This window comes from Pleurodeles waltl, chromosome 12, assembly GCF_031143425.1.
Source record: "Pleurodeles waltl isolate 20211129_DDA chromosome 12, aPleWal1.hap1.20221129, whole genome shotgun sequence".
NCBI classification, from domain to species: Eukaryota; Metazoa; Chordata; class Amphibia; order Caudata; family Salamandridae; genus Pleurodeles; species Pleurodeles waltl.
In genome coordinates this window covers 122,166,772-122,179,784 of record NC_090451.1, presented here as the reverse complement: position 1 = coordinate 122,179,784, position 13,013 = coordinate 122,166,772, and positions in this window count along the sequence as shown.

Here is a 13,013-nt window from a genome sequence, read left to right as displayed (position 1 = left end):
AGGGTTCTGTGACCAGAGAGGGTCCCTAAGGGTTTGCAGAATGTATTGTGCACCCTAAGGGACCCCTCACTTATCACATGCACACTGCCGCAGCAGATTGTGTGTGCTGGTGGGAAGGAAAAGGTGAGGTTAACATGGAACCCCTTTCAGGGTGCCATGTCCACAAACCATGGCATGTGGCATAGGTAGGTAACCCCTCTAGCAGTCCTTACAGCCCTAAGGCAGGCTGCACTGTACCACAGGTGAGGGCATAGCTGCATGAGAAAATATACCCTTACAGTGTCTAAGCCCATTCTTAGACATTGTAAGTGCAGTATGGCCATATTAAGTACATGGGCTGGGAGTTGGTCATTACGAACTCCACAGCCCCATGATGGCTTCCCTGACGACTAGAAAGTTTGGTATCAAACGTATCAGCACAATAAGCCCACACTGATGCCAGTGTTGGATTTACTGTACATTGCACCTACAGGAGATGCTCCCTGTATTCTAACCCACCCTTTAGTGTTTAAGGTTGACCTTTCTGTGCCAGCCTGCCAATAAAAGATAGGTTTCTGGCCTCATGGGGTGAGAGCCTTCCTGTTCTTTGAGGCCAGAAACAAAGCCTACTTCTGGTGGAGGTTCTTCACACCTCCTCCCTGCAGGAACTGTAACACTTGGTGGTGAGCCTTAAAGGCTCAGGCCTCCTGTTACAGTGCCCCAAAGCCCTCTAGCTAGTGGAAATGCCCTCCACCGACAAAGCCCCACTTGTGGCTGCAAGTCCGGCAGGAAATTAGGTAAAATAGAGAGAAGTGACCACTCCAGCTAGGACCACCCCTAAGGTGCCCAGAGCTAAAGTGACCCCCTCCCTGCAGAATCCTCCCACCAATAGGGTTAGGACTGCACCCTCAAAGGGAGTTGGCACAGGAAGGGTGTAGTCACCCTCAGGGACAGTAGTCATTGTCTACTGCTCTTTGACCCCAGTAACACCCCTAAATCAAGGATTTAAGGGCTCCCCTGAACCTAGCTCACCAGATTCCTGGTGACCACAAGACAAGAAGGAAGAAGGACTGCTAAGCTGAACCCCCAGCAGTGAGGACTCCAGATGCCAACTGACTTGGCCCCAGCCGTACCGGCCTGTCTGCAGCTTCAAGGACTCTGCTACCAAAAAGCGACACATCCAGCATGATCTGGACCTTTCCAACCCCCACGAGGACTGCCTGCCCACCAGAGGACCAATAACTCCTGAGGACAGCGGCCCCGCCCAGAAAAAACCCTCCAAAAGGACTCCAGCACTGCCTCGGATCCGTGAGTCCTGCCCACTCTGCACTTTACCTTCACAGCCAATGTCCATGCGGCCTACCAGTCTAGAGCTGGTCCCAAGGCGATTCTGACCTTGTGTCCACCCAGGGTTGACCCCTCTTGGCCAACAACACGTCACCTGCAGCCTAAATCCAGAGGACCCCACTGACTGCAAGAGAACCGGACAATGATTCCCAATGCCTAAATGTAACCCTGCACCCGCAGCCCCCTGGCCTTGGGGAATACGACCACTGGTCCAGCAACGTTCAGCAGGTGGCCCTCCTCCTTGTCCAGTCTGTGGTCTCTTGGAACTGACCCCATGGACGCAGCCTGCAGCATCTTTGTGACCCCTGGGGTCCCCCTATTGAAAAGAATTGGGAGCATGTCGCTGTGTTTGCACCCTGCCACCCCTGTGCCGCTGAGGGTGTGTGCTTGGTGCTGAACTGTGCCCCAACCCCTGGTGCTCTCCTAAACCCCCAGGTCAGCCCTCTGAAGTTGTGGATACTGCTAGCAGATCTGTTCACGAGTGCCCCCAGGCTCCTTAGCATCCCATTCTAAATCCAACTTCACCTTTGACCTCTGCACCTGGCCGGCCCTGTGCTGCTGGTGGTGTAAGTTTGGGATGATCCTGAACCCTGACCAGTGAAGAACCTAATCCCCGGAAGCTGTAACTGTAAGTTGAGTACTTACCCCAATACAACACTAACACTCACCTCTCCCCAACCCCTAGGATTGTGCTGAAAATTGCAGTCAACTTTTAACAGTGAAAAGTGTAATTTGCCTGTAAATCGTTCACATTGCCCGATCTGAAAAAACTGCTATTGATACATATGTTCGATAGTTACTTGCAAATGTACTTATCTGAAACAAGATCCTTTTGGTTCTAGAAATAAGCCTAACTGTTCAACCACACTACCACAAAAGATAGCAGTAGTATTATCTACTTTAGCCTCTGTTAAGCTTCTGAGGAACCCCTGTACTCTGTGCACACTATGGGGGTCATTCTGACCCCGGCGGTCATGGACCGCCGGGGCCAGGGTTGGCGGGAGCACCGCCAACAGGCTGGCGGTGCTCCACAGGGTATTCTGACCGCGGCGGTTCAGCCGCGGCCAGAAAGGGAAAACCGGCGGTCTCCCGCCGTTTTTCCGCTGCCCTGTAGAATCCTCCATGGCGGCGCAGAGAATTTCAGTGTCTGCTATGCGACGGGTGCAGTTGCATTCGGAGCCGGCGTCCTCGTGGGAAGGTTGTTTTCCACTGGGCTGGCGGGCGGCCTTTTGGCGGTCGCCCGCCAGCCCAGTGGAAAAACCAGAATAACCGCAGCGGTCTCACGACCGCGTTGCGGTATTCTGGAGGGGGGAACTCTGGCGGGCGGCCTCCGCCGCCCGCCAGGGTGAGAATCACCCCCTTTATCTCATTTTGATATAGTATATACAGCGCCAGCTTCTTACAAATTTCAAGCATCAGCACTCCTATAAAGTTTAGATAATAGTCTATATTGCAGTTGTGCAAACTCATTATACTGCTATTTTAGTCTCTCATAAAGAGCTTACAAGTAATTTTAAATGTATTAGATCATTACTGACTTATTTTTTAATGTTATTTTTAGAAATACATTTCTTTTCATTGTTCTAATATTTGCTTTTCATTTGAGTTAATTTGCTAGCATGTTTTTGTCTGTATGAGTTGTCAGAATAATACTGCTTTGAAAAATTGGGGAATTGCCTTTTACACTTGTACTCTTAAAATTGTACAGTGTGATAAAGTTCTGCAGTCATATTTATGATATCAGTTCTCTGCTTAACCTTTTCTTCGGTAGCATGTGCGATCCTAACCGTCTGCTAAAAATGAAAAAATATGCTGAACTGAGGCCATATACCATCACAATTAAATCTGCCACTCTAAGCACTCAGGGTGATCCTTTTACTATGCACGAACATACATCCAAGTATATTTGCACTTCTATTTTTGTAGCAGAATTGAGCATTTCAATCAGAAAAATAGGAAAGCTGTAGATGAAGCTGAATGGTACACAGGGCAAAAGATCTGATTGGGTGTTTTACTTTCCTGGCCATGATGATCAATGATGGGTCAAAGGTGAGATGGACAGAGAAATTAAGGGCCAGATGTAGCAACTTCCGCATTTGCGATTCGGATATTGCGAGTCTGTGCGACTCGCAATTTCCGAATCGCAAATGCAGACACGGTCTGCGACTTGCTATGGGGTCGCAAAGACCCACCTCATAACTATTAATCAGGTGGGTCGCATTTTGCGACCCCATGGCGAGTCCCTGCACTCACAGGGATGATGGCCTGCTGAAGACAGCAGACCTCCATGTATGTGACTGCTTTTTAAATAAAGCAGTATTTTTTTATTTTGCAGCCCGTTTTCCTTAAAGGAAAACGAGTTGCAAAATGAAAAAAATAACGAAACCATTTGGTTTCGTTTTTTCAGAGTAGCCATTGGTCCATTGGACCACTGCCTGCTCTGAAAAAAAAACCTTTTAGGCAACATTCACAAAGGGGAAGGGGTCCCATGGGGACCCCTTCCCTTTTGCGAATGAGTTACCACCAGTGTGACACTGGTGGTAACTGCGAATTGCTTTGCGACCGCATTCGCGGTCACAAAGCAATTCTGCATTCCGATGCGAGTCGCAAGTAGGAAGGGAACACCCCTTCCTATTTGCGAGTTGCATTCAGAATTTGCGAGTCAGTACCGACTCACAAATTGTGAATGTGCATTGCAGAAGGCTTTTTGCATGGCGCAAACTGCGATTTTTGCAGTTTGCACCATGCAAACAGCTTACTACATCTGGCCCTTAGTGTATTGAGGTATATAATATATCACATTAATTACATTTGTTCAGATGAAATGTTTATTTCAGGTGCTAGCCCAAAAACAATATCATACATGACAATTAAAAACAAATTGATTGTATTTAAAAAAAAATTTGTACCTAAAATTGGTCTGAAAGAGAAATTTCGTTTAACATAAAATATTAAAAACAAGCAATGTTCTAAAAGAATATTATAGCATAGAGTTTTAAGAACACATATCATGGTTGCACAATAGCCAAAATTTAGGAAGACAATTGATATAACATCTTTTGTATCTGTTTATACATTCTGTTCTAACGTGTCAACTTATAGTCTTATACATACAAGGTCATGAAAACCATACGCTCCATAGGATTTAAATAAGGTGAAAAAATATGGTTGATATTCAACTTGTGCTGGTTCGAGAAAGTACACATCTTTGTTTATCATAACAGGAGACCCTTCTCCTTCCTTACCAACCAAACTCTAAATAAGTAACAACTGAGACCAAAGACTGCAACAGAACTAGTGTCAGATCTAAAAATTTGAGAGGCTACTTTAAAGTGTCTCACTCCTAATGCAATGTAAATTGGTTTGATCCACATTGGTCTCAGCCTTTCGTGGACTGGACAAATCAATCAATCAATCAATCAATCAATCAATGCATTTGTAGAGCGTGCTGCTCACCCGCGAGGGTCTCAAGGCACTTGAGGAGGGGGGGAGCTGCTACTGCTCGAACAGCCAGGTCTTGAGGAGTCTCCTGAAGGTCAGTAGGTCCTTGGCCTGCTGTAGGTGGATGGGGAGGGTGTTCCAGGTCTTGGCCGCAAGGTAGGAGAAGGATCTGCCGCTGGTTGTTGTCCTGTGGATGTGTGGGACGGTGGTGAGGGCGAGGTCGGCGTAGCGGAGTTGCAGGTTCGGGGAGTAGAAGGTGAGACAATTATTAAGGTATGCTGGACCGGCGTAGTGGCTTTCTTTGTGGGCGTGGGTTAGGAGTTTGAAAGTTATCATTTTGTTGACGGGAAGCCAGTGAAGATCTATGAGGTGGGCTGTGATGTGGCTGTTGCAGGGGATGTTGAGGATGAGGCGTGCAGAGGCGTTCTGTATCCGTTGCAGTCTTTTCTGGAGAACTGCTGTGGTTCCCGGGTAGAGAGCTTTGCCATAGTCCAGTCTGCTGCTGACGAGGGCCTGAGTACCTGTCCTTCTGGTTTTCATGGGGATTCACCTGCAGATTTTGCGGAGCATGTGGACGGTGTTGAAGCAGGAAGATGAGACAGCGTTGACTTGTTGGGCCATTGAGAGCGATGAGTCAAAGATGAAACCCAGGTTGCGGGTGTGGTTGGTGGGTGTTGGTGAGGCTCTCAGCCTGGGCAGCCTCCAAGAGGTGTCCCAAGTGGAGGGGGTGGGGCCGAGGATGAGGACCTCTGTCTTATCTGAGTTTAGTTTTAGTCAACTGTTCTTCAGCCAGTTGGCGATGGCCTTTCATGCCCTCATGGAGGTTTGTTTTGGCTGTGGCGGGGTCCTTGGTGAGGGAGAGGATCAGCTGAGTGTCGTCGGCATAGATGATGTTGAGGATGTAAGATCGGACAAATTTGGCAAGCGGTGCCATGTAAACATTGAAGAGTGTCGGGCTTAGGGAGGAGCCCTGTGGTACGCCGCAGATGGTCTTGGTGGCTTCAGAAAGGAATGGAGGGAGGCGGACTCTCTATGTTCTGTCGGAGTGGAAGGAGGTGATCCAGTCCAGGGCCTTGTCGCGGATCCCTACGTCGTGAAGGCGTGTGCACAGGGTGTGGTGGCAGACCGTGTCAAAGGTGGCCGAGAGGTCCAGGAGGATGAGGGCTGCGGTTTCACCTTTGTCCTGGAGGGTCCGGATGTCATCGGTTGTCAGTGATGAGGGTGGTCTCAGTGCTGTGATTGCAGCGAAAGCCGGATTGGGACGGGTCCAGAGTGTTGTTTTTCTCCGGGTGGTGGGACAGTTGCCTGTTGACGATCTTCTCGAGAACCTTTGCCAGAAATGGAAGAAGGGAGATGGGCCGGTAGTTTTTGAGGTCTTTAGGGTCCACTGGGGTTTCTTGAGTTAGGAGTTGATCTCGGCGTGCTTCCAGCTTTCCGGGAAGGTGGCGGTCTCGAAGGAGCTATTGATGATCATACGAGTTGGGGGGCGATGATGAAGCTCGCTCTGTTGTAGATGTAGTGCGGGCAGGGGTCAGATGGAGAGCCAGAATGAATGGTGTTCATTACTTTGATAGTGTCAGCATTGTTGACATGTGTCCAGGAGAGCAGGAGGTTGGTGTGGTTGGGGGGTGATGAGTCAGAGGTGTTGGTGGCTGCTGGTGGGGTCTTGTTGTTGAAGCTGTCATGGATGTCTGTGTTCTTGCTGTGAAAGAAGGTGGCGAGAAAGTCGCAGAGATCTTGTGAGGGTGGAATGTCGTTGGTGCTGCAGCTGGGGTTTGAGAATTCCTTCACGATGTTGAAGAGCTTTTTGCTGTTGTGCGCGTTGTTGTCAATACATTCCTTGAAGGAGGATCTCTTGGTGGCCCAGATGAGCTGGTGGTGCTTGCAGGTTGCATTCTTGAGGGCCATGTGGGTGGCTGGTGTCTGTTCCTGGTGCCACTTCCTCTTGAGTTTGCGGCAGGCCTGTTTGGAGGTACGGAGTTCAGTGGTGAACCAGGTGGCCTTTCTGATGGTGCGGTTATGAGAGGGTTTCTTGATCGGGGCAAGAGTGTTGGCGCAGTCGTTGATCCATTGCCTGAGGTTGCAGGCAGCTGTGTTGACGTCGGTGGAGTCAGCTGGTGGGGCTCGGGCGAGGGTGATCAGCCGGTCCTTGGTGATCTTGTTCCAGCTATGGCGGGGGATCGGTTGCGGGTGGTAGTGGGTGGTGGGTTTATTGAAGGTGAATTGGACGCAGAGTTTGTCGGTCCAGGGGAGTTCGGTGGTGTGGCTGAAGGCGATGTGTCTGCTGGCGGAGAAGATGGGGTCGAGCTTGTGTCCGGCGGAGTGGGTGGGAGATGTGACGACTTGATTGAGTCCGAGGTTGGCGAGCAGGGCGATCGAGTTGCTGTCATTGGTGGTTTCGAGGTGGAAGTTCAGGTCCGCGAGGAGAATGTATTCTGTAGATGCAAGGGCTTGAGTGCTGATGACGTCAGTGATGGAGTCACTGAACTGAGGTAGAGGTCCGGGGGGTCTGTTGATGAGGGTACCCTAGAGGGTGGTCTTGGGGTCGAAGTGGATTTGGAAGTGCATGTGTTCGGCGGTGCTGAGGGTGTATTCGGTGTTGGTTGAGATTCTGATGGTGTTCCCGTGGACGATGGCGATCCCTCCTCCCGGTCTGTTCGTGTGGTCTCTGTTGGTGATCTTGTAGCCGTCTGGGATGGCTATGGTGATGTCGGGAGCTGAGGAAGTGTTCATCCAGGTCTCTGTCAGGAATGCGATGTCCGGGGAGGAGGAGACAAGAAGGTCCCAGAGTTCGATGGCGTGCATGTGGACGGAGTGGGTGTTGAGAAGGATGCACCTGAGGTGGTTGCGTTCGGTTCTAGTGGGTGAGGTGGTGGCTTGGAGGGTGGAGAAGTTGCAACTCCAGCAGGAGAAGGGTCCTTGGGCGTGCTTTGGTGAGGCCTGGAAGCAGGTGGTAGAGCAGCCGGTGTTGAGTGCGTGGGTGGCATTGGCATCGTAGTGGCCCCTGGTGCCGGGGGGATCTTGGAGGCCAGGGGGACTGGCGCTGGGCACGATCCAGGCGTGGATGGATGCAGACGGGCTTGCCTCTGGCGCGCCTCCAGCGCAAAACATGAGCAACGTCTTACTCGTGTTGTTAAGAAGACACAATTTGGTGATTTACTCAATTAGATTTCCAGTTACATGTAAACTTATGAAAAAATAATGTTCCCAGCCTAAATTTTACAAAGTGCGAGCCTGAGGGACTTAAATTACATTCAGATATGGTTCCATTGAAAGTGCGGGTTTGATGGTTAAAAACTCTTCTACCAGCCCCCAGAAAGCCTGCATCAAGTTACAGCAAATTTATGTTGAAATTTGATTTCCCTTGTGCAGCAGAGCAGCAGGACACAGTCAGTGGTCATTATCACACCAATCAGGTTTGCTCATTATTATGACTTTAATGAGGGAGGTGAGATTGGATCTCTCGATTATAAAAAACATGATGTGTATCTAGGTTGGCAGTACATTATGAATATCTCCAGAAACATGTTAGAACAAACAAGTCATTCAGAGGTTGCTGGTGGCAGGGCATCAAGAAAGAATGAGTTAGACTAGTAACCAGCAGCTTTGTAAAGGCTGATGAAAGCAGGAAAGTGAAAGTATCAGTAGAGGGAGCACATGTTTAGCGACTATAAAAAGTATAAACTAGGAATACTGAGGAATAAGAGAGAACTGCAAAGAAATGTGTACATCATCCTCCCAAACATGGTATGAGTATCAATTATGTGATAGAGAGTTGTGAAATAATGAGAGATGAGAAGGGGGCCCAGGGAGAAGGCTGGAGGGAACACTGCAGGTAGTATGGCTGGAGGTGAGAGAGAGGAATTCCAGGAGATGCAGAAAGAGGAATTCTTATGATAGGCGAAAAAGTGCAGACCTAGCCTAGTGATGTCTATGGAGGTAGATGAAGTCAACGTAGTATTGTTGACTGAATTTAATGCAGAGGAGAGGTCACACAAAGTTGGAGGGGTTGAGAGATAGTTTTGATGGGCACAGATGAAGCATGTGTTCACACTTTCTCTGTGGTGTATACCACCACACACAAAACCCAGATTAGTGAGATTTATTTAAATTGTAGATCGTGTATGAATATCAAACTTACAATCGTTCAATATATGCATTTCGGTTTACTAACAATTTGTGATACATAAATCTACCAAATGGCAATTTTGGCATCAGAGAATGTACAAATAAAATCTGAGTTAACTTGAGCATGAAACACGGCTAATATTTGATCCATTTATCCTGCTTTCCAAATAGTACTCCAGATCAATCTTCCTATCAGGTGCCTTTCATGACTCCCTCACAAAGTTTTCTTTTTAATTCTCGCCATCTCTAGAGTCAAGGGCATGGCTAATACTTTAAGATGCAAAAGTGTTGGAGACTAGTAGTCAGTAAGCAATTAGTAAGACATAATCCTAGGCTTGGAGTAAACTGCATGGTCCTCCAACTAGAACCATAATGTCATGTCTTCTTGTTCTTCTCTTTCCCTATTCTCCTGCATTTTCTTGCATCATGAATCTTGGCTAATGTCATGTTCGATTCAAGTTATATATAAGGGAATAAGTAGTCACTTAGTGGACGTTCAAAAACATGGCTTTTAACCTACCAAGTTTATCGGGTGTCTGGTTTTAGTTTCCCAATTTACTATCCTTCTCTTACTATTGCTGGTATCTGCTCACGTACACCCCTTGGGAGAGCAGCTGAGTAGCACTTTCTACACAACACTCTTTTGGTGCTGTTTTTATATATACTCCTGTGATATATGTTCTTCTTGCTAGACTGTATCCCACATCAGGAGGATTCTTTCGAACTTTTGACTTATATTTATGGTGTAGCCTATGGAAGAGGGTATAACCCTCGTCTCCTCTCTATAACACCTGCAATCTAGTGTTGATTCAACTAGCTTTGTGTCTTTGCTCATATGGACTCATTTAGTCAATCATGGGTCCCTGTTTCACCCTATTACCTTGTTTCTCCTTCTTTACCACTCTTTTAATTTTAGAGTCACGTCACACTTGGTATCTTTTTATGTTTTTCCTTTAATCTTCTCTTTTATCACTAATAAATGGCTTTTTGTTGTGAAAACACCATATCAAAGCATACATTATGACATATTGTTCAGTTATGTTATATTACAGCATTGATAAAGTCTGCAAAGATGAAATGTGTCGACTGCCCCAGAGTTTTCCTGTACTTGTCTGTTTATATCACTGATTGCATATTTGTGACAGAACTTGATGATTATTAAATTTGTTTTGTGGACTTTTACTTCAAGCCTAAGAGTGGTTGGTGGTGATGTAGGGTATAGAGTACATATGTGTGTGGTGTATGTGCTTGCCTATCCTGAAGATGATGTAGTATATAACTGGCTGTTTAGTACATATCGAGTCGAGCGGATGATGTAGAGACGGGTTTGTAGAACATTCAGTGTTTGGTGTAAGTAATGGGGCTGGTGCATGTTGTGTTGTGATGTGGAGATGGTGTAGTTTGTAGGTTGTATAGGATGGTGATTAGGGTGAAAGGTATAGTATGATTTGTGTTAGTGTAGGGAGCCAGGATGTATGGTCTAGATTCTGTACAGTACATGGTGTAGAGATGTAGGGTAGGTGGTGGTGTAGGTAGTGTCTCCTAGTATAAAATGAGTGAAAGTATTGGGGCCAACGGGGTGGAAGGTCAATCAGACCCACCTAATCTTAGCTCTTCTAAAGACACAGTCGGCATCTAGAGAGTGAATAGAAAGGCACCACAAAGCAAGTGGATCTAGGTGATGGTATAGTGTGTGTGTTGTAAAGTGCAGAGTAAAGTGTGTGCAGGGCGCAGGTGGCATGGGTTAAACTGCAGGATGTAGGCTATATAGACTTTGAGTAGTGCCGGCAAAGTGGTTGGTATAAGCTGAGTGGTAGTTTAGGTTTGCAGCAATTTAATGTGGTGGAGGCTGTAATGTTTATATGGCATAGGTGGTGGTGAAGAGTGGAGAACGTGAGTGGTGATGTTTGGTGTAGGGGAGTGGGTGCCATACATTTTAAGTAGTGCAGTTGGTGCTGTAGCGATTAAAATTGTGTTGTAGATAAGGCATTACATCGACTGTAGATGTGATATAGGTAACATTGGTGAATAGAGTATGAATCTTGGTTAAGGAGTATGCAGGGTTATATGGCGAAACTGATGCTGTGAGGTGCAGTTGTGTAAGTTGGTGATGGGGGTGTAAGTTGTTTCCTTAGTAAGGTATGGTGTAGTGGTAGTGCAGAGTGCAGATGGTGGTGCATAGAGTGACTGGTAGAGGAACGTTTACATGGTGCTTTAGGGTTTACTGTGAATGTGGTTTAGGGTAGAGAGGGTGTGGGTAGCTGTGAGTTATGCAGATTTCATAGTGCAGATGGTGACGTAGGAAATAGGGGGTATGTGGCTTAGCCTATGTCGGACATTGTCAAGGCCGGGGTCTCCGAGGTGAGGGTTAGGCATAGAGTGGTGACCATGGGTGTCCACAGGAAGGGGCAAGGGGGGCCCGTAGTGTTAAGCTGCCTGCCCTATAATGACTATACACCCACCCTTTTTGACATTCCCTTTTTGACATTGTCAAAAAGGGTCGGAGGATGGGTGATGTTAAAATTACGCCCCCTGAAAATTTTCTGCGGACCCCCATGGTGGTGACACTAAATTGCCACAAAAGACCCCCAAGTTACTTTTGCTGTAGCAGCCTTAGTCTATTTTGCCTGTATTACTGAAACTCCTTGTTCTGCTGTTTGTATGCTGGAGGATGTGTTTATGGTGAAAAGTGTAAGTGGAATGGGTGGGTGTAGGTTTTGTCTGGTGTGCAGTGTACAAGAGTAGGACGGTTAGTGGTATAGTTTTTGAGTGATCGGGTTGTCGAGAATGCCATAAGAAACAGTAGAAGTGATAATCCATCTCCTGAATTTTTGATACTGTTGCTGCTGTTTATCTGTGTTCGCCCTCTGTGTTGAAATCTGCAGCGATGGACTATGTATGCCTCACACTCACTCCTGTCGCTGCTCACTCCTCTCTCCCCCTCTATGGGTCGCAGTCTCACATTACACTTAATGATGAGACAATTTAGGCACGTTTGGTACTAAAGGGAAATTTTAAAAAGGTGAAGTGCTCCAGACCGATAGGCAAGATCACAGCTCGAGAGCAGGGGTTTGGTGGGCGGGGAAAGCACGACGGCTCGGCGATAACTACTAGTAAAGAAAGGATAGTGCGGCAATGCACTCGAGCAGAAAGCGTCAGGGTGAATTCCCCTCTCCAGCATTCTCTTGCATCACCCACTGTTCTTGGAGCAGCTGAGCAAGTCCCTCTCTTCATTGGCTAATCTCCAACCAATGACAACACATGAACTGTAGAATTTACTCATAGGAATCAGAGAATCAGGGTTCCGTCAAGAGCAGAGTGGCGCAGCGGAAGCGTGCTGGGCCCATAACCCAGAGGTCGATGGATCGAAACCATCCTCTGCTAACTAATTTATGATTGTTCCAGTTTAATTTCCTCTGCTGTTTTATGATTGCTCCATTTTCTTTACTGTTTCTGGTTATATAAATGTTTAACTTTATTTTTGCCTATAAGACTATCGGTAGTATCAGCATTCTATTTTAGGCTCGGAAAGGAGCTCTGTAGAAGTTCCAAGCTGCAGACTGTTTCCCAGTTCTGGCGGAAGCTCAAGACGTATGGGAGGTAAATAATGGAGTGGATTCTTTCTAGGTGGGTTGTGGTATTTTCTTGCTCCGCATGACACCCACTAAGCAGCGTTTGAGCTCAGTGATTCAGACATATTTCCCATCATTATCATCACGAGCTGCAAAGCGCACACCTACAGACACATGCATATTGCGCTGTACACACAAGATCTTGTGGTTTAGCGTCATATTGTCTGAAGCTCTCACAGTCAGCTCAGCACCTGCTAAATGCAGCTAAGTGTAGCTGACAAGTTTCTAAAGTCCATGCAAGGTGTGCTATTTCAGTCCAGATTTTTTTTTACTTTGAATTCTGGGACTTGTATTCCTGTTCTCTAATGGACTAAACAAGACTACAAGTTCCAAAATTCAAAAATAAAACCTGAACTGGGGCACCAGATCACGTACGGACTTGGGAAACTTGTCAGGGCTGCTAACATTACAACGCCCCTATCTTACCCCCCAAAAGCTGAGCTGGGCAAACAATGGAGGGGTGGCAAAGGGCACCCGAACAAGACC